We start from the raw sequence: 16,305 nt of genomic DNA, 5'->3' as shown, positions 1-16,305 counted from the left end.
CACAATCATGATCAGGATCATGTTTCCAGCAACTAAGAGGAATCATCACACTGTAATTTAAAAAAGAAAGAATATTCAATTTACATTTGGGAATATTGTGGAGAAAAATTCCTTTGTATTTAATGGATTTACTTTAAATACATGGAGTCTAATTAATTCTTCTTTTTTTTTTTTTTTTGGTCTTTTTTTTGTCTTTTCTAGGGCTGCTCCGGTGGCATAGGGAGGTTACCAGGCTAGGGGTCGAATCAGAGCTACAGTTGGCAGCCTACACCAGAGCCACAGCAATGCCGGATCCTTAACCCACTGAGCAATGGCAGGAATTGAACCGGCAACCTCATGGTTCCCAGTTGGATTCATTAACTACTGAGCCATGACGGGAACTCCCGAGTCTAATTAATTCTGAATAAACCAGAAACACAAGACCAAAAATTGCTAACAATTAAAAGAATAACTCTCCCTCACATGCAAGCAAAGGTTGGCCACTATTTTTATGAGTTGGAAAACATCTGAAACAATAATTCCTAATATACCTTCATTTTTTCCCTAGCCTAACCCTTGAGAATAGACAGTCACAAACAGAACTTATTAAATACCTTCTACAGGGAGTTCCCGTCGTGGCGCAGTGGTTAACGAATCCGACTAGGAACCATGAGGTTGTGAGTTCGATCCCTGGCCTTGCTCAGTGGGTTAAGGATCTGGCGTTGCTGTGAACTGTGGTGTAGGTCGAAGACACGGCTCAGATCCCTCATTGCTGTGGCTGTGGTGTAGGCCAGCGGCTGTAGCTCCAGTTCAACCCCTAGCATGGGAACCTCCATATGCCGACGGAGCAGGCCTAGAAAAGGCAGAAAGACAAAAAAAAAAAAAAACCTTCTACAGTGAGTTTACAGTTTAAATATTACATAACTCAAGTGGCAGGTTTATAGCAGTCTTATTTTATCCTGTGGTATGATTGATTGTGACAAGCCCCTCAAGAAAACACCTAATAACCAGAATATTAATTTATTTTTCATATCTATCTACAAGGCAAACCATATCATAACCATTGGTAGCAATAGACAACAGTTATACTACAGACTAATCAGGACACAGCTCCTGGGTTTGTTTGAAGGGTTTTTTTTGTTGTTCATTTGTTTGTTTGGCTGCCCAAAGTCATGTGGAAGGTGGAAGTTCCCCGGCCAGGGATTGAACCCCCACCACATTTGTAACCTGCACCATAGCTGTGACAACGGCGCCACACGGGAACTTCCCGCAGTTCCTGCTTTGGTCTTAGTCCTGCTTACCCTTGGGAATTGCTGGATATATAAGTCCTTATGAATTCCCCTGGTGTCATTTCTAAATATCATCAGGACAGCCTTCTATAGCTTAGGCAACCAAAGTATTCAATGACGAGGCAACTCTTTTTGGGGGGATTAACATTTTTCTCAACTTTTTCATAGTTTTTACCAGCTGTACTATTCTCATTTCTGTAATTGACTACATGGCATTTCTCTAAGTTGAAATTCTAATAGTGCTCATTCCGCAAGCATATCCTACACTAACTCAGTCTCCTGTTCCCAGTGATTACATTCTTCAGACCCTTTGAAAGACTTGCAATTAATTTTAAGAATTCTTTACGTCTTAAAATCTCTTCCAACAACTTAAAAGCTGGTACTTGCCTAGAAAGTTAAGTGCAACCTAGGTGAAAAATCTATGAACAAGCCCGCCATAATTTCACATACAGGAAACTGAGAAATGGATGAGAAGATGTCCAAGAAGAGATCTTAGAGGATTTCACAGGGTGGCACCATCTTGGTGAAATCCCAAAGTTTGGACTCTGTTTCTCATCTTTGCAAGTCTAGCAAATTAATTTGTCAGTCTGCTCTGTGCTAATCAGGATCTCAGGGACAGACTACACATAACCAAACTTTTAAGAGGTTGGTGTATAAATTGCATCCAAATAAATTCATTGTGCAGCAACATGGGTGGAAGTAGAAATTCTCATATTAAGTGAAGTAAGTCAGAAAGAGAAAGATAAATACTATACAATTTCACTTATATGTGGAATCTGAAATATGGCACAAAAGAACCCATCTACAGAACAGAAACAGACTGACAGATGTGGAGAACAGACTGGTGGCTGCCAAGGGGGAGGGGGAGAGAGTGGGATGGACTGGGAGTTTGGGGTTAGCAAAATCAAACTCTTACATTTAGGATGGATAAGCAATGAGGTCCTACTGCACAGCACAGGGAACTAGATCTAATCACTTGGGATAGAACATGATGGAAGATAATATGAGAAAAAGAATATGTATGTACATATGATTGGGTCACTTCGCTGTACAACAGAAATTGGCACAACACTGTAAACCAACTATACTCTAATTTTTTTTAAAGTTTAAAAAAGTTACCCATAAACTAGAAGGACCACATTTTGTATTGTCCAAACTGCAACATCTGTAAGATTTTAAAAAAAGAAAGACAAGGAAACTCTTGAACAATTAAGCCAGGACAAGAGGTATACACCATGGTTGTCGAGGACAAAGCAGGACATATGATCATTTTAGCCATAACTCAAACACTCAACTCCACAGTCCAGTGCACCTCCTACTTGGTATCAAGGTCTCAGAGAAACCAAAATAGCCATTTAAAAGCTGTGTGGTCAGCATGAACTGAGAGCCAAAGGAGACGAATGGTTCTGGCTGTGGATAAATCTGCTGTAGTGGGACAGGCAAGCATAGCACACCCAAATCTATTTGTTGACTGTCATATAAGCATGTCCCTCAGGTCCAGAGTGTCTCCCCCTTTGAACATAATTCTTTTTCACTCCTCCTTTCTAGGTGCACTTTTCCCCATCTATTCAGACTGAATACAATGCATTTGGTTAGAATTCAACTTTCTAGGTTACAGAAGACATTCCCATCTTGCCTCCCTGAAGAGATACCTTTGTCACCTGGACTTCAGCATTTTTCAGATCTTCTCAGCAACATACACATCATAGCTTAGATTACAGCCATAGATGTTTAATCTCATTTATTAATGATGAGAAATAAAATTACCTTATGGGAATGAAAGCAGAAAGAAGCAAGTTCTTAAGCCTCCTGACTTCGTCTTTATGTCCTGATAATAGTCCTCTGCCTTGATATATACAAGATTATATTAAAGCCATGTGCAATTTAAGGCTAAAATAAAACATATGAGATCAAAAGGTTTTGTTGTAGCAATTCAAGATAGAGTAATTACCACCTAATTTACTGCAAGCCTGGTTGGTGATAAGGAAAGAAGACGTATGACAACTGGTTAAAAAAACTGAACCTATAATTGTAGGAAGCAAAGCTTTGGCTTCGGTAAGATGTAGAGGAGATTAAGAGGCTTAATCAGAACTTAGTTTAGATACCAACAGTGAGCAACCTGCAAGCATGTGCTAATAAGCACGTTAACAAAGCAGAGAAGGGCCAAGTCAAATGCTAGTTAGAAAAATAACACTTGTAAGACATCCTGGGAGAGCGTCATAGTAACAGAGGCACAATCCTTGCCCAAGAAACATCGGGAATATTAAGAATGCAACGGAATGTACTGGTTAGTAGAAAATTTTGCAAATGTATTCAGAGGAAAGAAAAATGGAAATTGTTATCTACATCAGACACACTGAAGCGTGCAGAGAAAGTAGAGTGACTGATTTCAGTAATTAGGGAGTTGGGACAGTATACGGACTGTACTTTATCCGAGTGAATCATCTTTTAAGCCAGTTTTGGAAGGCAGTGCTTTTCTTCCATTGCATCATGAGTTTAAAATGAATACCAATGAATGCTTGTAACTTTCAGGACTAAAAGGAGGATTAAATAGGATTGTGTAAGGGCAACAATAAACACTCCAAGGCTAGGAGCAGTAAATTTAAATTATTAAAAAATAAAAGTAGGAGTTCCCATCATGGCGCAGTGGTTAAGGAATCCAACTAGGAACCATGAGGTTGCGGGTTCGATCCCTGGCCTTGCTCAGTGGGTTAACGATCCGGCGTTGCCGTGAGCTGTGGTGTAGGTCGCAGATGTGGCTCGGATCCTGCGTTGCTGTGGCTCTGGCGTAGGCTGGTGGCTACAGCTCCAATTTGACCCCTAGCCTGGGAACCTCCATATGCCACAGGAAGTGGCCCTAGAAAAGGCAAAAAGACAAAAAAAAAAAAAAATTAAACATACATGAATGAGAAATGGGAAATGAAATTGACAAAGAAGGCAGCTTTGGAAGAATCCAAATGTCTACACTCCTGCCCTTCCACACAGATACAGGGAAATGGCACAACAAAAGCCATCATCCATGTTTGCTTGCTTTCTTTTTTTTTTTTTGGCCATTTCCATGGGATGCTAAAGTTCCTGGGCTAGGGGTTGAACCCACACCAGAGCAGCAACCAGAGCCACAGCAGTGACAATGCTAGATCCTCAACCCACTGAGCTGCTGCTAAGCAGGGAACTCTCATTTTTTTTTTTTCTTTTCATGCTTACCTTTTTTTTTTCCTTAGGGCCACACCCACAGCATATGGAGGATCCCAGGATAGGGGTCTAATCAGACCTGTAGCTGCCAGCCTACACCACAGCAACAACACCACCAGATCCGAGCCACATCTGTGACCTTCACCACAGCTCACCGCCGTGCTGGATCCTGAACCCACTGATCGAGGCCAGGGATTGAACCTGTGTCCTCATGGATGCTAGTCAGATTCATTTCCCCTGAGCCAGGATGGGAACTCCTCAAGATTCCCTTTCTTGATGTCCCTTTGTCTCCCTTCTTTATCCTATAATCCCTTCACTCAGAAGGGGAGGGCTTAGTGCCTTTCCTTTCCCCTGTCTGGAGCAGTGAACCTCATACCCCGGCTTTCATACAACAGAAGAGAGATTTTCTCCATCCTGTGGGAGAAGATACAATGATCTAAGCCTGTTGTAATCAAAAGAGAATTGAGTTAGAATGTAGTAATAAGCAATCCCTGAGTTTGGCTAGATTAACACGTGAAGTTTATTTCCCGAACACGTAGAGTCTATGATGTGTCAGGTGACCCTCCAGTGCCACAATCTTTCATGGGATTACCCAGCAATGCATGCTGCTTCAGTGTTGCAGCTCGGCCATTTTAATGCACCACTCAAGGCTCCCCGTTGAAAGGAAGAGTTGAACAAGTACTTCAGTGTTAGTTCACAAGACATTGCTTCTGCACGTGGCCCATTAGCCAGTAGTAGATGCACAGCCTCACTAACTTCAAGGAGCTGAGTAGAGTATTGGTGAACACTAGAAACATCTACCAAGAGCTTCCTATGCTGCACCCTTGGCACATGGAGGTTCCCAGGCTAGGGGTCGAATCGGAGCTACAGCTGCCGGCCTTTGCCATAGCCACAGCAGCTCGGGATCTGAGTGGCATCTTTGACCTACACCATAGCTCATGGCAATGCTGGATCCTTAACCCACTGAGCGAGATCAGGGATCGAACCTGTGTCCTCATGAATACTAGTCAGATTCATTTCCGCTGAGCCACAATGGGAACTCCTCTATGCTTGACTTTTGATCCTGTAAAGGAACTCATGAAATGTTCTCCCCCTCCTCAAAGCATGATTTTCAAGCTTTGTTCCTTGTTTTCCTAGGAATGCAAATAAAAATTTAATTCGACCCTTAATGCTGAGAAATGGCAGCATCTTCTCCTAGTGGGCATATCCACCCTTCCCCTGAAACACTGAAATTCCACTGCTCCAGTAGGTGGGAGCTAATTGAAGAAGGTGCAGATGTTTCAAAACTACGATCCCATTTCAGGATGATATTAAAATATTTGGCCTTTGTAACGCCTAGGAAACAATGCTCATTTTATGAGCAGAAAAAAAGGGGCAAAATCTGCTGAGTTTAGTAAGAAAAAAAAATCTCATCATTAAAAGGAACTTAGGAGTTCCCATCATGGCTTAGTGGTTAGCTAATCCGACTAGGAACCATGAGGTTGCAGGTTCAATCCCTGGCCTCGCTCAGTGGGTTAAGGATCTGGCAGATGCAGCTCAAATCTGATACGGCTGTGGTGTGGGCTGGCAGTAGCAGCTCCAATTTGACCCCTGGCCGGAAAACTTACATATACCACCTGTGTGGCCATAAAAAGAAAAAGAAAAAAATAGCAAATCACCAAATTCCATTGAAGTAATTAATTTACAAGTTTTGCCTAAACTATTAATAATGGAATCTGCTCATTAAAAATGAAAATATTACAAGCATCGTATTTTCAAAATAAAAGTGAACAGAGTTCTGGGCAAATACCACCTTTTATTCTGTTTAGAAACAGAAAAATAGATGAGGCATAAAAGTCAAAAGCTGCAAAGTATTTCAGGGTTTCTTGCTCCACCCACTTTTACTTCAAAATTTCCAGTATCCCAGAGTTCCTGTGGTGACTCAGTGGAAACAAATTTGACTAGTATCCATGAGGATGCAGGTTTGATCCCTGGCCTTGTTCAGAGGGTGAAGGATCTGGTGTTGCCATGAGCTGTGGTGTAGGCTGCAGACGTGGCTTTGATCTAGTGTTTGCCATGAGCTGTGGTGTAGGCTGCAGACATGGCTTGGATCCTGAGTTGCTGTGGCTCTGGTATAGATCAGCAGCTACAGCTCCGATTGGACCCCTAGCCTGGGAACCTCCATATGCCAAGGCAGCAGCCCTAGAAAAGGCAAAAAGACAAAACAAAAAAAAAAAAAAAAAAAAAAAGGCATTTAACTTCCTCAGTGAAAAGTAAGGGCATCCCTTATATACAGATACTCTATAAGCCAACAAAATCCCCATTCATCTCCTGTTGCAAAAACCCGTTCAGCGAGTAACCATGAATTAGAAATCAAAACAAACAGCTGGGATCTAAGTATAGACTTCTGAATATGGAGCTTTGGGGTTGACTGTATCTAAATATGTGATCCTCTTAGAAGAGGTCAACATGGTTAAATGCATTATTTAGAAACAATGAGACAGTGAACTTCTCAAATAGATGCTGGAAGGCTTAACATAAGCAATGCCATTTAACCCATTCGATGACGTCTCAGGGAAGCACCTTGAGTGCTGTTAATAGGAAAAGCAGTTTGTATACAGTGAACCTCAGAGCCAGGTTCACAGATTTACCTATAAAACCGTACACCTCTCCCTCTCAAATATTTATCCTGCCAAATTTAATTGGGCCAAAGCAGATAAAACAGTTCAAGCATGAAAAACCGGTAATTGTCTGTAATTCATAAAGAGGATTGTGCTTGTGCAGTACTTCTAAGGGAACTACGTGTCTGGAAAGGAACACAGTTACAACCAAGTCGCCTAGAAATGTGACTTTTTTTTTTTTTTTTTTTTTTGGTCTCTTTAGGGCTGTACCCGCACCATATGGAGGTTTCCAGGCTAGGGGTCTCATCGGAGCTGTAGCCGCCGGCCTACACCATAGCCACAGCAACGCCAGATCCGAGCCACGTCTGCAACCTACACCACAGCTCACGGCAACGCGGGATCCTGAACCCACTGAGCAAGGGCAGGGATCGAACCCACAACCTCATGGTTCCTAGTCGGATTCGTTAATTGCTGAGCCACGACGGGAACTCCAGAAATGTGACGTTTTAATAGCATACTTACCCAAGGGGGTAATGCAAGACCTGGGCGGATGTGGTGGTAACAATTTTTGCCCCCGTGCCCATTAGTACAGTACACAGTTTCAACGTTCAAGTCCCAGCTCTAAGCTCACACAGCTAGTGTCAGGTTTCGTTTCTAAAGCTTCATCTGCATGCCAGGCAACTCAATTAGCCAGGGCCATCTATGCGCTGGTAAAGTTGGGACAAGACCTATTTCTAGGTCTTCCATTTTGACAAGTTTCCTAAAGGCAGTCATTGGAACAATTGTTGAAATTATCCTTCCACAGTATGCAGTTGACACAAGCCCAATTGTGGACATAATCCCAGCAAGAAGGCAAGGGGTGTGTGTGTGTGTGTGTGTGTGGCAAGACCAGGGATCAAACCCGCATCCTCTTGGATACTAGTCATGTTTGTTACTGCTGAGCCACAACAGGAACTCCCCAGTGAGTAAATTTTAATTGGGCATCTACCATGGACCAGGTTCTCAGGCACATGATGGAGTCAAGACTAAAGGCCAGACCAGTGCAGGGCCACAAAAACAAACAATCCAGTGAGTCGATACAGTTAGCAAAAGAGACAAAAATAAAGTTACTGTCCAATATCAGTTCATTGTTTAGCAGACAGACTTCTCTGGGATGCTAAGAATAGAAGTGCTGTAACAAAATACATCAATAAACAAAATCAGCGTTGCCATTCAGAGAAAGACAGTGGGGCTGTTTGTCATGAAGCCGTCTTGAGAGCAGGTAGGTCTGTTGCCAGAACTCAGCCTCTGCCTGCCGGTGCTGAATAGAAATGCCGCGTTTGGGGCGAAGGAGAAAACAGCTTTATTGCTTTGCCAGGCAAAGGGGGCCACAGTAGGCTAATGCCTCGAAGACTGTGCCCCCCTTAGGAGAGATTGGGAGGTGGTTTTATAGTTGGGGGAGTGAAAAATAGGGCCGCAGATAAGGATCAGGACGGAGGCAAGCTTGCATTGTTTTCAAAGCTGGTGTTCAGGGGTCTGGGGGTCTTTGTTCTGGAATAAAAAATGCTTCAGTAACATCTTCCATTTGTTGCGGGGGGGGGGGTGTAGTTCTGCAGAAGAACTCAGAGATATTGTTATCTATATTCCTTGAGGAGGGTCCAGGACCTCCTGGTTTGGGGACTTCTCTGCCCTGGGCTCTGCGTCCCCTCCCTTCCCTGATTAGCAACTGTTTGCATCTGCCCTTTGGAACTCAGGGAAGGTCCTGGCAGCTCGAGTTTATTCCCTAAAAACAAGAAATAGGGCACTGAAAGGCTTGTGTGCCCAGGAGCCCCACAGGGTCCTGCTAGGTTTCATGTCTTCATACAAAGAAATGAATGTTCTCAACTGAGACAGCATGCCATGAAATATCTTCACAAATGCACAACAATGAGCCTTTAAGTAAATAAGCCATGAAAACACCACATTTAAGGATAATAGCAAATGCCACAAACTGGAAATGCTTCAGGAGACTTGGTGGATTTAGGAGGCGGCTTGGGGAGAACTTTCGATAGCGGTGAACACGGATGCACTCGCACATCTGCGGTGACTTCATTCTTCAGGACAGAAAAATATGCTTCCCACGAGTTGTGACTCTATTATTTCACCATTAACTCTGGAATTAATACGTGCAGGATCATTGCCTCGATCCAACACACAGCCGGCACCCTTCCAAGCCAGCAAGTCATTCTCAGGCCACTGAGGGGACCTGAACTCTGACAGCCTGGAAATTATGCTTAATTAGTTTCCTTTTGTCATCAATGGACAATAGATGGAAAAGGGTAACCTTTGTACCTGTCAGGGACAACCCACTGGGGAGCAGGCTTCCTTGGAGTCAGCACTCAGAGAGGCCAGCCTTCTGAGAGGGGTGATAAGATAGAATCTGGTTGGAGGAAGGACATGCGTTTTTGTCATGGTCAACCTGTCCGCTTTGCAGATTCGTTTATTAGGTTCACAAATACACAGCTTCATCCCCTACCCCCGCCATCATCCCCCCGAAGTGACCTTCACTCAACTCTGGGTGTGGATTGAGTTTCTCGTCCCTTCTTTTCTACAACACATATCCCTTATTTTCTAACAGGGGATTTGAAGTTTTCCACTCAGAGATATTGCCCAGAAATGGGTCTTCTGTCTCTCTTGCAGTCTGCTCTTTTGAGTTGGGGCATAAACAAATATTCCCTAAAAGTCAGGCCAAAAGGACAGAAGCAATGAATCAGATACTCAGCTGTCCCAGGATTCCTGAAAGGAACTCATTCCCAAACGTGACCAATATGCGAAGTGACAGCTGTTTTCCAATCTCATTCTTGTTTATTTTCTGGGTATTTAAAACCCCCATATCCAATGAATCTTGTTTACCGGATTAGAGATGTATCTTTTTTTTTTTTTTTTGGCTTTTGTGTTTTTAGGGCCACACCTGCTGAATATGTAGGTTCCCAGGCTAGGGGTCCAATTGGAGCTACAGCTGCTGGCCTACACCACAGCCACAGCAACTAGGGATCTGAGCTGCGTCTGCAACCTACACTGCAGCTCACGGCAACCCCAGATCCTTAACCCACTGAGGGAGGCCAGGGATCAAACCCGAAACCTCATGGTTCCTAGTCGGATTCGTTTCTGCTGCGCCATGTCAAGAACTCCCATACAGACAGTTCTAAGCATGCTTAGGAAGTTATGTGATGTGACTGTTCTGGCTAGTGAAACATTTTGATTCTCAAATCCCCGAACAGAATTCATGTTATGGGGTGGGAATAAGAAAGGGAAAAACCTATCGCCACTCTAAGACATATCAAAAATAGTCTGCCTGGAGTTCTCATCTTGGCTCAGCAGGTTAAGGACCTGACATAGTCTCCTTGAGGTTGCGGGTTTGATCCCTGGCTTCACTCAATGGGTTAAGGATCCAGCGTTACCACAAGCTGCAGCGTAGGTCACAGATGCAGCTTGGATCCGGTGTTGCTGTGGCTGTGACATAGGCCGGCAGATACAGCTCTGATTTGACCCCTAGCCCAGGTGCAGGAACTTGCCCAGGTGCAGCTGTTAAAAAAAAAGGGGGGTGTGTGTGAGGGTCTACCTGTCTGTTTGCCTTACCTGGAATAAGATTGGCCCTTTGTTCCCTGTCCAATTCTGAAATGTATTTGACATACCTAGGAAAAGACATCTATTTTTCAAGTTCTTGTTGCAATGCATAAAAATGCTCATTTGATACAGTCTTTTCATTTGTATAGGATTGTGATGCCATTCAGATTAATGTCCTAACAGGTCTTTATGATGTTGCAGTGGCTGAGATAATGCTAGGAATTTCACAGTAAGGTCAGCAACTGTAGGTGAGGTCAAAGGACACATTTCACATGTCTTGGTTAATGTGTAGCTGACAAAGGCAGCACAGATCCTACTCTTTCCCGGGAATAGAGTTCATGCTTCTCTTGTGTATCTTTAAGTAATCTAATGTGCTTGAGCTTTATTTTTTCTTAGTATCCATGTTGTCAGCTCACTCTGGGATTTGGGACATTAAGTGATGATTTTTGAGAAACTCGTAAGGTGAACATCTTGGGTAAGAAGAAAGCCAAGGATTTAATTACTAATGGCACCAGTAACACAAAAGTCAGGTGTGCCTGTGCTTTTAATGGATGTCCGAGATCCTTTCACACTTTTTCCTTTTTCAAACCTAATAATAAGGATCTGTGGTTCCCTGGTGGACTAGTGGTTAAGGATCTGGTGTTGTCACTGCTGTGGCACGAGTTCGATCCCTGGACGGAGAAGTTCTGCATTCCGTGGGTAAAGCCAATAATAATAATGATGAAGGAGCACTGATTTCTTAATATGGATGTTGTGGTTGGCTGCTGCGCATGCTTTTTGTTTGTTTGTTTGTCTTTTTGCCTTTTCTAGGGCTGCTCCCTCGGTATATAGAGGTTCCCAGGCTAGGGGTCTAATAGGAGCTGTAGCCGCCGGGCTACGCCACAGCCACAGCAACACGGGAAACAAGCTGAGTCTGCGACCTACACCCCAGCTCACGGCAACGCCGGATCCTTAACCTATTGATCGAGGCTGGGGATCGAACCTGCAACCTCATGGTTCCTAGTTGGATTCGTTAACCACGGAGCCACAACGGGAACTCCTGCTGCGCATGCTTTCATCACATCTGGCCTCTAAGGAGGAAAGCGTGGGGTGGAGGTTGGAATTCAAATGCTCATGTCCCCTCCCAATGCCAGTCCCTTCAGTTTCTGTGGCTGGAGCCAGCAGCTCTGCACCATCTTTAGGATGTCACTGAGCCTGAGCACCTCCTGCTTCCTCCCTTCCCCCCATCCCTGTGTCCCAGAGCAACTGATTTTCCTACAGGGGCATTTTTCACTGATACAATGGATATAATTTGGGAGCCTTTGATGGAAGGACTTGAAAGAGTCATTAACTTCATTTTGCTTCATTTGTTTTCCTCGTCAAAGAATCCCAAAGAGGACTGCTGTGAAAAATAAGAGCATCTTAATTGACCGCCTTGAAGCTATGCATTTCTGACATCACACACGGAAGCTGAGCTTTCCTTGCAGGATGGATGGATACAAAATTTCAGCTATTATCTTCTGTTAGAGTTCCCCCAGCCTGTGCCCAGGTCTCTCCTTCGCTCACCTCCAGCCGTCTGCCTTTGCAAGTTGATGCTCCCTTTGCAGTTTGGACCTCTACTCCTCCCGGGAATTGAAGATTTCCACCCTCTGTAGTGAGTATTATAAAGTGATCCTATCCATAGGAGATTTACTTTTTCTTAGGGGCTTTTAGCTTGAATAGGTATTAAAGAAGAGTCCAACCGAATAATTAGTATTTTACCATTTGCCTCATTAGCTCATAACATCTTTTTCATTGGGTTCAAATACTGGTTACACCATTTCCTAGCTTGTGTGACCTCCAGCCAGTTAACTCAACTCACTTTGCTTATGTATGTAATAAGGATAATAATAATACCTATTTCACAGTGTTGTTGTGAAGATTTTTTTTAGTTTTTTTTTTTTTTTTTTGTCTTTTTAGGGTCACACCCACAGCATATGGAAGGTCCCAGGCTAGGGCTTGAATCAGAGCTATAGCCCCTGGCCTACACCACAGCCACAGCAACGCAGGATCTGAGCTGCATCTGTGACCTACACCACAGCTCACAGCAATGCCAGATCCTTAACCCACTGAGCAAGGCCAGGGATCGAACCCACAACCTCATGGTTCCTAGTCGGATTCGTTAACCACTGAGCCACGACGGGAACTCCTTGTTGTGAAGATTAAATGAGTCATTGACTTTAAAGGATTTAAAATGGTGGCAGACATAGAGTAAATTGAGTAAATTCCCAAAATGTGTTAGGTATTATTATTACTATTACCAATAGGACTGTTATAATTACTAAATTTCAAGAGAAAAGTTGGATTTCAGTACACTAGCTTTTTTTAGGTTAACATAAACTATGAACATAAGTTACTATCTATATAAAAAATAAAGGAGTTCCCGTCGTGGCTCATTGGTAACAAACCTGACTAGCATCCATGAGGATGCAGGTTCAATCCCTGGCCTCGCTCAGTGGGTTAAGGATCCGGCATTGCTGTGAGCTCTGGTGTAGGTGGCAGACACGGCTCGGATCTGGCGTTGCTGTGGCTGTGGTGTAGGCCAGCAGCTACAGCTCTAATTCGACCCCTAGCCTGGGAACCTCCACATGCCTCAGGTGCAGCCCTAAAAAAGCAAAAAAAAAAAAAATTTTTTTTTAAATAAAATAAAATGTGCACTAACATTCACCAACATTTTAATTTGTGTTCTACATTTTTTTCTTTTTCTTTTTCTTCTTTTTTTTTTATGCCCCCACTCATGGCATATTTAAGATCCCAGACGATGGATTGAATCTGAGCTGCAGCTGCAGCAATACCAGATCCTTTAACCTACTGCACTGGGCAGGGGAACAAACTCGCACCTCCACAGTAACCCAAGCTACTGCAGTCAGATTCTTAACCCACTGTGCCACAGCAGACACTCCTCTACATTTTTTTATAAAGGTAAAAAGATGCAAGGGGAGTTTTCTAAAGCTAGATCTTAAGGAATCTGATATGAGAAACTTCTACTCATAAGAAGAGAATGATGGGCAGAACTTCCTTGCCTGCCCACCTGCATCTCTCATGAGCATCCTATCTTGATAAATCTATTTCTTGCCTATCAAAAAAAAAAGAGAAGAGAATGATGAAAGTAAGAAAAAATTATATGTAAAAAGATTTAGTGTAATTTACTAATACAGAGGGGTGTGTGTGTGTGTGTGTGTGTCTGTGTGTCTGTGTGTGTGTCTGTGTGTGCTTATGAGAGGTAAAGGTTAGCTAAGCATGGACAGAACAATAGCTGTTGTCAGGCACTTTCATACTTGATCTTTTCCCACAAAAATCCTTTGAGATCCTTGGTTTTAGACAAAGGGTCAAAGGCCTAATAGGCTAAGTATCTAAACCCAAATCTTCTGAGTCATTGCTATTCATTACTTCAGACTAACGTTCAGGGCTCTTTGGAATCTCTAGTAATTGCACTAGGCAGAGGGGATAGAACAGAACAAGATAGAAATGGCCCCTGCCCTTTTGGAGCTTCCAATTTAACAAAGAATACAAACTTTGAAAAAGTAACCAGAAGCATTAAAAAAATTTGCCAACTCCTGGGTTGCTAAAGTCAATGGCAACCACCAAGCTACCAGCCTCCCACTATAACTTCCCCAAACCATACCAAATAAAAAGATGCAAAATGTAAACTTATACAAAAACCAAGCCTTCAGCATAGCCTGAAGACATAAAATGCCAAAACCTCAAAGTAGGTGTAGGTTAAAAAAATAACAAATCGCTGGAGTTCCTATGGTGGCTCAGTGGGTTCAGGACCCAACATTGTATCTGTGAGGATGCAGGTTCGATCCCTGGCCTCGCTCAGTGGGTTAAGGATCTGGCAGATGCAGCTCAAATCTGATATGGCTGTGGTGTGGGCTGTCAGTAGCAGCTCCAATTTGACCCCTGGCTGGAAAACTTACATATACCACCTGTGTGGCCATAAAAAGAAAAAGAAAAAAATAACAAATCACCAAATTCCATTGAAGTCTCTCATGCTGCCCTCTTAACTCCCCACCCTCCCGCCATAAGACAAAAGGAGAAAAACTGGGAAAGACAGAAGAGGAAAGCTAGAGAAGGGGCATAAACAGATCCAAAATCAGCCTCCAAAAAATGAAGTCCATTTTGGAGTTCCCGTCGTGGTTCAGTGGAAACAAATCAGACTAGGAACCATGAGGCTGTAGGTTCAATCCCTGGCCTTGCTCAGTGGGTTGAGGATTCAGCATTGCCGTGAGCTGTGGTGTAGGTCACAGACGAGGCTTGGATCTGGTGTTGCTGTGGCTGTGGCTGTGGCATAGGCCAGCAGCTACAGCTCCAATTAGACCCTAGTCTGGGAACCTCCACATGCTGCAGGTGTGGACCTAAAAAGCAAAAAAAAAAAAAAAAAGTCCATTTTAAGTCTGAATATCACTCCCTAACACCATGCACAAAAATAAACTCAAAATGGATGAAAGACCTAGATGTAAGACCAGACACTATCAAACTCTTAGAGGAATACATAGGCCAAACACTCTCTGACATAAGTGACATCAACGTCTTCTCAGGTCCACCTCTTAGAGTAATGAAGGTAAAAGCAAAAACAAATGGGACCTAATTAAACTTAAAAGTTTGTGCACAGCAAAGGAAACCCTAAACAACACAAAAAGACAACCCACAGAATGGGAGAAAATCTTTGCAAATGAATCAACTGACAAGGGATTTATCTCCAAAATTTATAAACACCTCCTACGGCTCAATACTAAAAAAAACAAACAACCCCATCAAAAAATGGTCAGAAAATCTAAACAGACAATTCTCCAAAGAAGACATACGGATGGCCAAAGAACACATGAAAAAATGTTCAGCATCATTCATTATTAGAGAAATGCAAATCAAAACCACTCTGAGGTACCACCTTACACCAGCCAGAATAGCCATCACCCAAAAATCTACCAACACTAAATGCTGGAGAGGGTGTGGAGAAAAAGGAACCCTACTACACTGTTGGTGGGATTGTAAATTGGTGCAACCACTGTGGAAAATAGTATGGAGATTCCTCAGAAAACTAAACATAGAACTACCATTTGATCCAGCAATCCCACTCCTGGGCATCTATCCAGAGAAAACCATGACGTGCAAAGACACATGTAGTCCAATGTTCATTGCAGCACTATTTGCAGTAGCCAAGACATGGAAACAACCTAAATGTACACGGACAGAGGAGTGGATCAAGAAGATGTGGTACATATACACGATGGAATATTACTCAGCCATTGAAAGGAAAGAAATACTAGCCTTTTTAGCAACATGGATGGACCTAGGAATTATCATGCTAAGTGAAGTCAGCCATACAATGAGACACCAACATCAAATGTTATCACTTACACATAGAATCTGAAAAAAGGACAGACTGAACTTCTTTGCAGAACAGATGCTGACTCACAGACTTTGAAAAACTTATAGTTTCCAAAGGAGATGGTTTGGGGGGTGGGGGGATGCACTGGGGTTAGGGGATGGAAATCCTATAAAATTGGATTGTGATGATCATTGTACAACTATAAATGTAATAAACTCATTGAGTAATAAAAAAGAAAAATAAATAAAAATAATAATATATATATATGCAAAAAAAGATGAAGTCCATTTTAAGTCTGAATATCCTAAAA

General features: G+C 42.9%; 1 protein-coding gene and 1 long non-coding RNA gene across 3 annotated transcripts in view; one reads left to right on the top strand and one right to left on the bottom strand.

Moving 5' to 3' along the window:
• LOC146394562 (uncharacterized) overlaps window positions 1–16,305 on the bottom strand; it is a 965,202-nt gene that overhangs the window by 26,720 nt on the left and 922,177 nt on the right. The gene's annotated exons all lie outside the window — the stretch shown is intronic.
• The window catches only part of LOC146394564 (uncharacterized), a 504,529-nt gene that overhangs the window by 447,983 nt on the left and 40,241 nt on the right, over window positions 1–16,305 (top strand). The window contains exon 9 of the long non-coding RNA XR_014835337.1: window positions 12,010–12,278. This is a non-coding gene — a long non-coding RNA (uncharacterized LOC146394564). The remainder of the gene's footprint in view (window positions 1–12,009; window positions 12,279–16,305) is intronic.

This window comes from Sus scrofa, chromosome X (genome assembly GCF_054392235.1).
Source record: "Sus scrofa isolate SSC_HxYL_T2T_F1_AM1 chromosome X, Sscrofa_HxYL_maternal_Yorkshire_Landrace_v2.0, whole genome shotgun sequence".
In the NCBI taxonomy this organism is placed as follows: domain Eukaryota; kingdom Metazoa; phylum Chordata; class Mammalia; order Artiodactyla; family Suidae; genus Sus; species Sus scrofa.
The sequence above is the reverse complement of the archived record's forward strand: the minus strand, read 5'-3'. Positions and strand labels throughout refer to the sequence as shown.